Raw genomic sequence first — 14,096 nt, 5'->3', positions numbered from 1 at the left:
CAAATGGCAGTATTTCATCTTTTCTTATGGCTGAATATTATTCTATTGTACATATGTAACACATCTTCTTTATCCAATCATCTATCAAAGGACACTTCAGTTGTCCCCATGTCTTGGCCACCATGAATAATGCTGCAATGAACATCAGGGTGCATATATCTTTATGGATAAATGTTCGAATTTTGGGGGTAGATACCCAGAAGAGGGATTGCTGGGTCATATGGTAATTTTAATTTTTTGAGGAACCTCCATACTGTTTTCTAGAGTGGCTGTACCAATTTACATTCTCACCAGCAGTGTATGAGTGCTTTTCCCCACAACCTCTCCAACGCATATTACTTATCTTGTTGATAACAGCCATTCTTACATGTGTGAGGTGGTATCATTGTGGTTTCGATTTGCATTTCCCTAATATGTAGAAAAATTGAGCATCTTTTCATATGTCTGTTGGTCGTTTGTATGTCTTCTTAGAAGTGTCTATTCAGGTCCTCTGCCTATTTTTTAATTGGGTTGTTTGTTTTGTTGTTGTTGTTGTTGTTGTTGTTGCTGAGTTGTATGAGTTCCTTATATATTTTAGATATTAGCCCCTTATCAGAGGTGTTGTTTACAAATATCTTCTCCCATTCAATTGGTTGCTTCTTTGTTTTGTTGATGGTTTCTTTTGCTGTACAGAAGCTTTTTAGTTTGATATAGCCCATTCATTTATTCTGGCTTTTACTTCCTTTGCCTTTGAGGTCAAATTCATAAAATCCTCTCTAAAAGCAAGGTCCATGAGTTTATTTAGTACTTATGTTTTCTGCTATGCAATTTACTGTTTCAGGTCTTATATTTAGGTCTTCTATCCATTTCATTTAAAAATAAATCTAGGCCTATTTCATCCTAAGTCTCATATTCTTTCCACATACATGACCAAAGGAGGAGGAGGTAGAAGGTCATGACAACATATATGAGATCAGAAGATAACACACAGTTGGAAGGTAAGCTATTATAGGAGCAGCTTTTCCTTCTATTGCCTGATATGTCCACAGTCCCTGAAATAATATCAGTGCTCTGATACATCAATTTATTCTGTAATTAATCTGAATCATCTTTTAAGTCCATGAAAGGTCTTAGCTAGGGTTACCAGCTGTAAAATTGCAGTTGACTATTTTTGGTTATTGTGATATATCTTTTAACTAAATTTCTGTAATCCCCAATCTTTTTGCTTATATAGTGGCATTTCCAGCCTTCTTATCTATTTATATGACAAATAAGACTGGTTTTCTTCTATTAGTCCACCTGGCTTCTAAAAATCTCAAATTCATTTTTAAGTAGAAATAGCGAGCTACAAGTACAAGAGAATCAGGAGCTGAGACTTGAAACATGGTAGCAATACATGCCCATAAAACAGTGACCAAAGAAGAGCATTTAGTGGTAAGTTAGCAGAACAAAAGTGACATAGTGGGACAAGAAAAAGATATAGTAGCCATATGATAAGGGCTTAACACGAAACTGCACTTCTTATAATAACTAAAATGCCTGTTAATGTGTATGTTGTGAAGCAACAATAAAGTCTAAACATAAAAAATATTATGACAAAATTATGACTGCCACTATAAAAAGACCCAATTAAGAACATAAACAGAATACAAGAGAGAAAATAGATAAATAGATGTACAGCCAAAGACAAAAAAAAACTGGCTTTAGTGTGGCCTTTATACCAGTGTGGTGAAAAAAAATTATATAAACTTAATTTGTTTTAAGAGGAAAGGAAAAGATACAAAGCATAAAAATGAAAAACTATTTTAAGAAGACTACTGAAAATATTGATTTAACATAACAAAAAATGCTATAATAAAAAAAGATATAGCTGTGAAGTAATAAAAAAATATAATAAAGACATGAAAACTATAAAATAAAAGATTTATAAATACTCAGGGGCCAACTCCTTTCCATAAACACTTTGTATTTACAAGAAAAGCCTTACTACATTACCCATTCAGTTATATTAGAGGTTTGGGGGCTTAATGAATAGCCCATATATGAGAGTATATAGATAAGAAATAAAAGGAAAGAATAAGAAGCAAAGTCACAGATGTCTGTGACCCCACAGTAAACTGGAGACTATCCAGAGGGTAATGAAACTTCGCAATGTTGGATAGTTTTGTGATTTTGGTTACAAAGCATTTCTAGAATAGTAAAAATTCAACGCTATGCCATTCAAGATTATAGGCAATTAACTTATATAATAGCTGTAACCCTAAGAAAGACTAAATATAAATTACATGTCTGTAAAAAATAAATTTTATTTTAAAAGACCAATGAATACTCATCATTTAAGACTGACTTCTTCCCATTCACTCACTCATTCAACTTATTTACTGATTACCTACTATATACCAAGGAAAGTTTGGAATTAGGGATACAATGGCAAAGAAAAACAGACACAGCATCATAAAACAAAGTTTATGGGAGAGAAAGACGCTAACCACACAATCAGTAGACAAATGTAAACTTGCAACCAAAAAAGGCCTACAAAGGAGAGCACAGAATTTGGCCTTATCAAGAGGTTTTTGGTACAAAAGAGCAAAACAAACAAACAAAAAAAACCTTCATTCTTCAAAGAAGCACTCCACAAACTCGATAGTTTCATAAAGTTTGTTTTTTATGTAGTATTGGTATCTTTAAAATCAGGGCACAGATATTGAAAATATTATTACCAAAGGGGGGAGGGGAAGGCATCATTTATCTAAAGAGAAGGAAACTTTAAGTGGGTATTACTCAATACTTGAGATAGCCCATTCCTCAAAAATGTCACTCATTCTATAAAACTACTCCTAGAAGAAAACATACCCAGTGAACTCTTTAACATTGTTCTTAGTAATATTTTTTGTATATATATCTCCTCGCATAAGGAAAACAAAAGAATAAATGGGACTACATCAAACTAAAAAGTTTTTGCACGGCAAAGGAAATGATCAACATAACAAAAAGCCAACCCACTGACTGGGAAAAGATATTTGCTAAAGACATCCGATAAGGGGCTAATATCCAAAATATAGAAAGAACTCATACAACTTAACACCAAAAAAATAAACAATCCAATTTAAAAAAGAGCAGAGGACCTGAATAAATATTTCTCCAAAGAGATCATATAGATGACCAACAGACAATATGAAAAGGTGTTCAACATCACTAATTATCAGAGGAATACAAATTAAAACCATAATGAGATATCACCTCACACCTGTCAGAATGGCTATCATCAATAAATTTTTTAAAAAGAACAAGTGTTGGCAAGGATGTGGTGAAGAGAACTTGGTGCATTGTTGGTGGGATTGCAAATTGGTGCAGCCAGCATGAAAACCAGTCTGGTGTTTCCTCAAAAAATTAATAATTGGACTACCTTACAACCCTGCAATTCCACTTGAGGGTATTTTTCTGAAGAAATCCAAAACACTAATTTGAAAAGCTATATGTATCCCTATGCTCACTGAAGCATTATTTACAATAGCCAAGATATGGAAGCAACCTAAGTATCCATCAATAGATGAATGGATAAAGAAGATGTGGTACATATATACAATGGAGTATTACTCGGCCATAACAAAAGAATAAAATTTTACCACTCATGACAACATGGACAGAACTAGAGGGTATTACACTTAGAAAATAAGTCAGACAAAGACAAACAATATATTTCACTTATATGTGGAATCTAAAGAACAAAATAAATGATGAAACAAAACAGAAACAGACTAATAAATACAGAGAACAAACTGATGGTTGCCAGATGGAAGGGGGGTTGGAGGGCTAGGTGAAAAAAGTGAAGAGATTAAGAAGTACAAATTGGCAGTTACGAAACAGTCACAGAGATTTAAAATACAGGATAGGAAACATGGTCAATAATATAATAATAACTATGTATGATGCCAGGTGAGTACTAGACTTTTCGAGGGGATCACTTCTTAAATAAATGTCTAACCACTATGCTGAACATTTGATTCTAATATAATACTGAATGTCAACTGTAATTGAAAAATAAAAATTTTTTGAAAAGTCACTCATGCTAAAAATGCTAAGTTAAAATTTGAGAAACAATTCAGCTTTTTAAACAAATACCCAAAGATCCAGAATAGTATCTAATTTCAAAACAGTTTTAAACATAGGCATTTTTATATTAAGCCTTCAAAGAAGTAGCCAATGGACATTAAGTATGAAGACAGCATTTTGCAATGAAAGCCACTTCCACAACAAGCTTAGTTAGGTTTTATCTTTATACACATTTGAAATTACTTGGACTCAAACCAATGTCAACTAGTTTATGTCTTAAAGACTTCCTCTGTATACATGTCTTAACATTTTTGATAACACTGTCACTACTGGAACAAATCTTTTATTTGAATCTCATAAGAGTAAAGAACTAAACTTGTCAAAGTCCAATGAAAGATATTATGTGAATATTAAGAGATTTACTCCTCCTTGACAACATAAAATATACAGTTAAAAGTTAAAAAATATAACTTCAGCAGTCTCAACTCCATATACATAGCATATTATCTCCTCATATGTTTACTTTCAGGAATGTCAACTTTTAGGGGGCCTTTATTATGCAAAAATGACTACCCACAGTTACTTGTATTTAATATTTAATTAATTAAAACAGTGTGTTTTTACACTGTTTTATAAGTTTTATGTTCATCTTACAAATCATGTTATTTTATATATAATTTATAAGTTTAGTATAAAAATAAAAACAATTACTTCCTTTATTCATGTTTAATTAACTCATTGAAGATTGAATTCCCCTAACAATTATCTCCAATTATAAAGCTAGTTAAATGAAGTTGCCTAAAACAGTTAAAATTACATTTACAAATCAAAATAAGTCTGATTCTCTTAAATCTTAGAAACTACCAAAATCATTCTAAATAACTAAACAACTCTTGTAAATTTAATAAACCAAACTAATAAATGGAACAAATCCAATTATCTTGAATGCTCTAACACTATTTAGAAAATTAGCCGAATTATTTTACTTCTTTCAAATTAAAATCCTCCTACTTGTAGTGTAACACAGAACCGGGAAAAACTTTGGTTCCTGAAGACTTACGTAATAAAACTGTCGTATCAGCCTGAATGGATGGCCTCCAAACTCATGTCAAAGAGAAATAAGCTATCTTGGTTAAGCTACTATTGTGTTGGGTTTTCCTTCACACATAACCAAACATAATCCTAGTTAATATATAATATATTTTTAATATCAAACATTTCAAATTAAAATCACAAAACATCAGATTCTCTAATATGTTTGGTTTTCTTAAATGTTTCAAACACCTTTTAAAACAAATACAAACATATAGTATCACAATGATTATAAAACTTTTTTTCTAAACAATATAAAACATGTTAATACTAACAGATTTGATCCGTTTCATAACTAAAGGTAGCATGTTTACCAAGCATGATAGAGTCACAGAACCAAGGGGCTTCTTCCAGGAGAGTTCCAACTGGCTAGCATGCTAAGTTTTTGTTTGTTTGTTTGTTTGTTTGTTTGTTTTGTAATACTAGGACTTTTCAAACCCATGACTTTTCTTGCAACCCAATATCAATATATCATACATTCCTTCAATTTTTTAAGCCACCTCCTAACACAACATTTAATTGCCTGCTTTAAAATGGTGACATTCTTGTATATTATAGATCACACTAATCTCTCTATTGAGTGATTAGATTCTGCTTTCTTATGTTCTCATCTGGTTCAATGCCACAATGCTACATTCATTTTATTGACAGGGAAGATGCAACAGATAAATTAGTTTGTAGTTTATTGCTCTTGCTTTAAAAAAATGATAACCAACAATTAGATATGATATAAATCATGGCTATAAACAGAATCTTACATATCCACCAATATTTATTACTTATATGAGTTTTATGGCTGGTTATTTATACAGCTTCATTTATCATAAAAGATTAAAGGTAATCTTTTCAAAGGGTGACCAGATATCTTAGCAAGGCCAAGAAACAGTCCACATTTTCAATGGGTAGTAATAAATTAGATAGCAAAAGGGGAACATAAATGTCACAACAGTCAAAATGCCAAAAACAGTGAGGGTTTTTGAAAATGAGTATGTCTAAATGAAGTTGCTATGTGTAAATTCAAGTATCTCACAGTGATCACAATATGTCTATCCCTTGGAGCCTCTGAGGAACTTAGGTTTAAGGAAAAAAAAACCCAGACAATAGGAAAATAAAGAAATTAAGGGACTGTGATGAGCCCAGTTGTTTCCTTACTTATTTCCATGACCATGAGAGTAGGGTAAGCATAGGGGTAAAGAAGTATAAAGAACTGATTCTATCATTTTTACTCTTTCACTGTATTGTTCATCCATTTTGTATTGGGTTATTAAAAGTGGATTCACTGCATCACTATTACCTTTCCTCCACAATGCTGTCAGAGTGATGCTCCTAGAATGCAAAATTGATAGTGTCATTCCCCTTCCTAAAATCCAAGATAGCTTCTCATAGCCTTTGAAGTACACTTCATCTTCTCAAACAAGGACAAGAAGGTCTTTATGACAGGACCCTCACCTACCTTTCTGGCCCTAATCTTACTCTTGCAACTCACCCACAGAAGCTCTTCACTTCTGCCATGCCAAACAACTTGTATTCTGCAGCCTTTTAACTCATATGTTATCCCCTCTTCCTGGCCTGTCCCCTTCACTTTCAATCCCCAATCCCTTCTTATAACAAACTCCTGACTCATCTATTTTTCATAACTTGGCTCAAAAATCACCTCCTTCAAGAAGCTTTCTCTAAGCTCCCAGTTTGACTTAGAGTCACCATCTCTAAGTTCACAAAGAACAATGCTTATACTTCTATTATAGCATTTATTTATGCTTATGATTATTAGCTAGTATGTTTCCAAAAAGCTCCTGAAAGCAGGGATCAAATCTTATTGGATTTGATAGCCAAGAACCAAGTATTTCTCATGTCTACTAACTACACAGAAGATACTCAGTAAATGTTTGCTAAATAAATAGAAACAATGTCTCCTTTAACATTTCACTTTTGAAACAACTGCAAATTATAAAATTGGGTTTAAAGTAAGCAAAATTTAACACCAATCATTTTTATGTTAAATCTGTGCTAGTTAATTTGTAAGTAACAAAATTTTAAAAGATGCTTTACTTAAATATATATGTGTATGTGTGCGTGTATGTCTTTTTCCAACAATAAGAATCTGTAATAAATCTTTATTTTTAAAAAGCCCCTAATGTTCTTCCAATGACTATGGTGCCTACTAATATATGCAAACACAGCCATCTGAACTCAGGTCTTCCTGATTACTAAGACTGGTATCTCAATTTTTAGTTATTATTCTCTCCCAAATCTAACAGTAAGAACATTCTTGCTTATTGTGAGGCTTCTGGGTTAAATGTACAACACACAGTATCAAATCGTACAATCATTTGTTTGAAATTAGAAAGTGGTTTACAGGTAGATCTGTCTTTATCTCATATAACCATCCATTAAAACTTAGCCCTTATATTAGAGTCCCAATCCCCACAATACTACTGTACTTAAAACTGACCAGCATCACATGTCCCCTATAAACCTCAATCATAAAGAAGCCAAATTTTCAACTCTAGACTTTGATACTCAGCTCCATCCCCATGTATCAGAAGCCCCATGTGCATCACCCCAGACCCTCTTAGCCTCACGTAGCTCTCATTTCAGCCACCATTGTGGCAACCAGCTCCACTTGGTCTCACAAAGAAACTACCTGACCATCCCTTACTTCAGAATATACACTGTGTGCCTCTCACTACCTACCCCAAGACTTCCGTGTTGATCCCAAAGAATGGACACTACCAGACACCACAGAACTCTGCCGGGACTCACTCATATAGAACTTAGCAGAGAAGGTGAGTTAATACCTCCTGAGGTGAGCCTTTGGTCAATTAGATAAATTCTTCCCCTATTCTCCCAGATACCTGTCCTGAGATGGAGTTTATATAGTCCCAGGAAGTCAAGCAATCTGTCACATTTAGCAAGAACCACCTTGAAAGCACATTTTCACATTGGCTCTCCCTCCTTTTCTCCTTCCTTAGTCCAGTTTTGCACTCTCTAATAAATTAATTAATACTGCTTAGGGCTCTACTTTCCAGAGAACCCAGTATAAGACATTCCATCACTTCAAAAGAAGTATGTGGTTTGTGTACTGCAAGGGAAATCCCAAAGTCCATTAAACTGCAAGCTGCTATTTCTGCTTTCTTTCCCTTAACTAAAAGACCTCAGAGATAGCAGAATAAAATCAAAATCTTACTGTCACTGCTTCCTCACTCATCACTTCTCCTAACCCATTCCAAATAACAATTTCCAGAACAAATAGTCTCAAACAAAATCTTTGTATTAGTGTCCATGCACTAGTTTATCATGGCAAGGAGAATGGGAGGAAGAAAGAATGATGGTATATGCTGAGTTACTAGTTCCTTCTCTTCTTCCAGGTTGTTCATAGTCCCAGTACTGAAACAATTTGAGATAGCAATCATTTCAATCTATATAACATAATTCTCAAAAATGAAATTACTAACTACATAGGTTCTTTTTTTCTTAAAAATGTAAAAAAAATAGTATTAAGAGCGACTCAGATATATCTCAAAGATTAACTGTTAAGATATTATCTTAAAACTGTCTTTAATATTCATAAATATATATATACACATATAGTTTGCAAATTAAGTTACTCATATACCCAAAGCAGAAAATAAACTATGCAGCTAATGCACAAAACACTTAGCAGGAAACATATTCATTTATTCAACTAAGATTTATTGCACATCTACTACATACCAAGCATTAGAGAAACAAACCAAGTAAGAGAGTCTCTGCTCTGTGGATGTTGTATTGTCTTAATAGGAAAGACTTAAAAAAAAAAACTAAACAGATAATTCAAAAACTCTATCTTTGCAATTGCAATAAGGAGACTGAGGAGTCAGAAAAGGCATCGTGGAAGAAGAAACATTAAAACTGAAACCTGATGAGTAGAAATTAGTTGTGGGGAAGGGGTGGAAGACAGTAGAGGCAGAAGACATTTCAGGCAGAGAGAATAAAATGTGTGAGGGTCCTGAGACAGCACAGAGCTTGGCATTTTTGAGAAACAGAGGCCACTGTAACTGGTGTTCACTGAGTAACAAGGCAAGCTTATTGGAATTGAGGCTGTAGAAGTAGATAGAAGACAGGAACCAGATCAATCATATAGAACTTTGTAATTTCTGGTAGTTTTACAAATGGAAATATTGGTAATGATAACATTATTTTAAACTTATATCACTTTTCATGATATGAAAATATAATTTTATGCTATAATTCATAACAACTTGTCAGCTAGTAAAGTTCCCTCAGCCAAGCATAGTAAGTCTCCCAATAAAACACCACTATTCTATTTTCTCCCTATTCTACAATGATTCATTGCTCTTGTAAAGAACAGATTGATTCATTGGTTCAATACCATAGATACTATTGAAGAAACCCTGTATTGTTATGTCCAGTACTGGTAATGTTGCCAGAGCAAACTTATCCAATATTCTTTTTTTTTTTCAACTTTTTTCATTGTGGTAAAATATATATAACATAAAACTTACGATCTTAATCATTTTAAGTGTATAGTTCAATGGTATTAAATACATTCAGAATGTCCAACCATCGCCACCGTCCATAACTCTTTTCACTTCCTAAAATTGAAACTCTATACCTATTAAACAACTCCCCATTCTACCATGTTCCTGGCAACTACCATTCTACTTTCGGTCTCCATGAGGCTGACTACTCTGAGTGCCTCACATAAGAGGAATCATACAGTATTTCTCTTTTTGTGACCGGCTTATTTCACTTAGAATAATGTCCTCTTTCTTGGTTCATTCATGTTGCAGAATATGTCAGAATTTTTTTTTTCAAGGCTGAATAATATTACATTTTATGCATATACCACATTTTCCTTTTCTATTCATCTATTGATGGACACTGGGTAGCTTCCACATTTTAGCTTCTGTGAATAATGCTGCTATGAACATGAGTGTACAAAAATCTATACAATCTTGATGAACAAGATGTCATTTCATCCATTTCCCTGTATGGATGCATACCACATACACAAAATCTAGAGTACTAGTCCAGAAGGAAATGAAAAAGATGACTTATTTTGTTGCCTTTTGGGGGAAGCCGGGGGGGAATAGCATATCTAATTTCTCCTCTCTCTAGTTATCCTCACCAATTCTAGACCATCAAAACTTTTCATGTTTCTTTATATATAGTGACATTATTTATGGCCTCTTGCCTTTTCCCATAGAGTTCTCAATTCATAGATGAATGTTCCCCCACATCTTCCATTTTCAAAACTCATTTAACATCCTGCTTTCACAAACTACTCTCCTTTTAAAATGCTTTACTTTCTGTTAACCTAAAATTAAAAAGAGCAGCATGTTTTGTTAAAGTACCCCTAAAAGGTTTCTAAAGTACCCAGTGAATTTACTAAAGTAACTAGGAACCAACAATATGGGTCTATTTTACAAAGCAAAAATTTTGCAAGGCATATAAATAAAAATTGAGTTTTACAAATAAAACTGCAAGCTAATCCTCCTACAACTACCTAACAATAGTAAGTTCTTTTATTTTCATCTGAGAGAAAATACTGAAAATGTGCTGATAATTTTGAACAACATTGAAAATGACCAAAAGTTTAAGAAATAAGAAGAAAAAAAGTTGTTTGTTTGTTTTTAACCTGAACTAGACTGGAAGAGAGGAATGTGAGGCACAAATAGCCTTAACAGATATGGGCATGTTATGAATGTACTGTACTAATAATCTACACATCTTAAGGACAGCCCTCTAATACAACTCAAAAAGTAAAAGAGGTATAGGAGAATACCAATCTTTTCTTGTGGCAGGTGCTAATCATAAACACAAAGAGGTACGGCCTGTTTGATAAATATACAGATATATCTGGTTAGCACTATTTGCTGCCATCCTGTGAAAGACAACCAAAATTAATAGGCAGTAGCTACTAAAATACATTTGGTTGTCCTGTGATTAAATAAGGCATCCTTTAATAACTTTTCTTGCTGCAGCCCCTAGCTAAGATGATTTGTGGCAGAACAAGTAAAACTCCAAAAAGCAGCTGGCTATTCATCAACCCCTGATTATGTTAGGAATATCACCTTGTCTTAATATTCTAGGTATAAAAAAGATTACAAACATAATGCAGGAAAGTAGCAAGGAAAAAGACATTCCTGTAACACTGTGATTACGGAAACTTTCTCAAAGATAAGCAGAGGAACTCTAGCATCAGATGAAACTAAGGGTTCAAAAGACAATGACCAGAGAAAGCAAATTATAAATGAGAAGTTTTGAGAGCTCCATCGACTGCATTAGAATTTAATCATCCATGTCGATGACTTTAGTAACACCCCTAAATCTCTTCCCTGAAAGGAAACAGCAAGGTGACTTCAGAAAGAAGTAAAGTTCACTCTCATTCTTTATGCACTTTAAGAAATCTTAGTTGCTTCCTTGTAGTTCTTACTGGAGATGAGGTCTTTTGCTCAAGCTGATTTTCCACAATTTCTCTGTCTCATAAACCCCCACACACAATTCCTAAACTTGAAAAATGCTTAATACCTTCAGACAGACAGAGCAGAATATTGCGACATGAGTGCAAAATTTCTAACCCCAACAACAGAAAAGAAATTCAAAAAATGTAAGACTCAAAAAAGTCTTACATTTAATCATTAATAAGCACTATGTCATCCTCAATAAAATTACTTGACGTTTCGATTTTAGTAACCTCTCTCCACAGGCCTTAAAATGTTCCTATTTTATTTGCTTAGTATATTAAAAGGCATTCTTTTGTAAAACTAAGTAGAAATAAATTCACAAGTATTCTGAAGGTGATTTGTCCTCACAACTATGAAAGAAAGCAGGTATTTCTACCAATAAGAGTCATTTGAGAAAGCTCAGTGAAAATCCTCAACATGAACATAACAAAAAAATATTTATGTTAGTGAAATGCAGCAACACATTTCTGTGTGCAATTACCATTTAATATTCACTTGTAATTCAATTGAAAACCTTTCTACTCAATAATTTCTAGGGCTACAATTTGGCTATACTGTAATATGAAATTTGAATATCATGTTACTGAGGAAGTTAAAAAAGACAAAAATAACTGGTATTTGTTGTTTTTTTTTTTTAAAAAAAAAGGTATATTCATACTTAGAAGATAGTTTCCCCAACTGCACATGGATTTTGTTCTAAATTTCATTCGTTTTCCAAAGCAATTAGTCATTTGCACTCATTACAATGTCAACCTGTTGAAGTTTTTGTATAATACTCTTTCTACAAACTGGTTAGACTTCCCATTACCACAATTTTGCATAATAACATTCAAGCCGCTACTGTCATTTTAAGCTGATAAACATTCTTAGCTTAAGAAACCCAAAATTATTATAAACTTAAATTTTTCTCCAGTTACTGAATTCACTTCTCTAGAATCAAATATTAAATTTCTCTCGGTAATCAAAGCTAAAATACCATACAACTTAAAAAAAAAAAAAGTGTGGTTTTTCTATAACCGCCCCCCAACCCCCGCAAAAAAAAAAAGATATGAGAATGCGAATAAGTGTAAAATCTGCAAAACCTAACATGGAGTTTTAAAATGAACAAACTGACTAAAACTACATTATCATATGTGTTTAGATAATGAAAAGAAAAAGGACAATCCTGAAGTCCTATTGCCCCTAAGGTTGTCTAGCTAGGCCCAAGAACAGAGGAACATTTATAAAGCTGAGATTCAGCTCACTGGTCTATCCCCACAAAATCTGAACTGCTGAAAACAAATCTTTCACAGTTTTTCTCTATTGTTAATTAGATATATACTTTCATGTTTCATTTTGTTTTTTGTAATAGAGAGTACAATAGGATAAATGAACATGATAAAATTATAAATATCAAAATGATGCCAATTAGTATAATGGTGGCAGGTTTATCTAAGATTCAAAAAATAATCTCTAAATTGGGCTTTTAAGAATTCACATTCATTTAAGTGATGCCTTAGTTTACTTCTTGTGGGGCTTAAGAACAGCTTGTCAATACACAATGTATTCTTTTCAGGCTGTCTAAGATTTCCAGTAGCTCATCTTTACCAGAAAGCTTATTTAATGGCAGCCAATTTGCAAACATCAATTTTAAGATTACAGCTTCAGTAAAACAAGAACAAATTAAAGTTCAAGTATTTTTGTTGGCATAGACTAAACAGACTAACTTAAGAAAAGAGTGACACCAAGGGCTCCATTTGCCATCACTCATTTGCTGTACGCACCAGTTTTCACATTACTTCAATAGAGAAACAGACATAATGAGTCTATCATTAAAGTATGCAAATTCATTACTTCTTGTGAAAGTTTGACATCTTGGCTCATGTCACATATTTGCAAACTAAATATGAATTCCAATAAAAGGACAAAGAACAAGGAAAGTAGAATAACAACTTTTAAGTTTATATTTTCACAAAACGAGAAAACCACTGAGTGCCTGCAGTAAAAACCACTAGGGTCAATTTTATCATTACTAGATCTTCAAGTTTCCTTCAAACTGTTAAGAAGAATCCAGTTATACAGAATTAACACTGTAATTGACTCCAACAACTAAACCACAAACAAAAGCACCTTAAATAGCAGACAAGGTGTACAACTAATTTTATAACAACAAAAAAATACTTCTATTATACATATAATCTAATAAACACCCTTTGTAAATACAGTTATTTTGTTCTAGATCCATGGAAAATAAAAAGCTCAATAAGAAACAAAAAGAAATTATTCAATTTTATATTCTTATTATAATTAGAAATAAATTTCAATAAACTAATTTCACTTAAAACAATTTTTCAAGAAAAGTCACCAGTTGTTCCAATTTTTCATTTTTTGATCATAGAATTTTTTGTTCTTAAAGCTTTATATTTGATAGCACTATGAGAAAATGTAACAATGAAAGTAGTAAATATTAAAGATTTACTCAAAAAATTACTTTGTCCTATTGATGGCACTGAAGGCTAGGGA

The 14,096-nt window shown here is 32.8% G+C and overlaps 1 protein-coding gene across 6 annotated transcripts in view; it reads right to left on the bottom strand.

Annotated features, from left to right (window-relative positions):
- The window catches only part of NUBPL (nucleotide binding protein like), a 180,050-nt gene that overhangs the window by 131,044 nt on the left and 34,910 nt on the right, over window positions 1-14,096 (bottom strand). The window lies entirely within an intron of this gene.

Source organism: Pteropus alecto, unplaced genomic scaffold (genome assembly GCF_000325575.1).
Source record: "Pteropus alecto unplaced genomic scaffold, ASM32557v1 scaffold171, whole genome shotgun sequence".
Taxonomy (NCBI): Eukaryota; Metazoa; Chordata; class Mammalia; order Chiroptera; family Pteropodidae; genus Pteropus; species Pteropus alecto.
The sequence above is the reverse complement of the archived record's forward strand: the minus strand, read 5'-3'. Positions and strand labels throughout refer to the sequence as shown.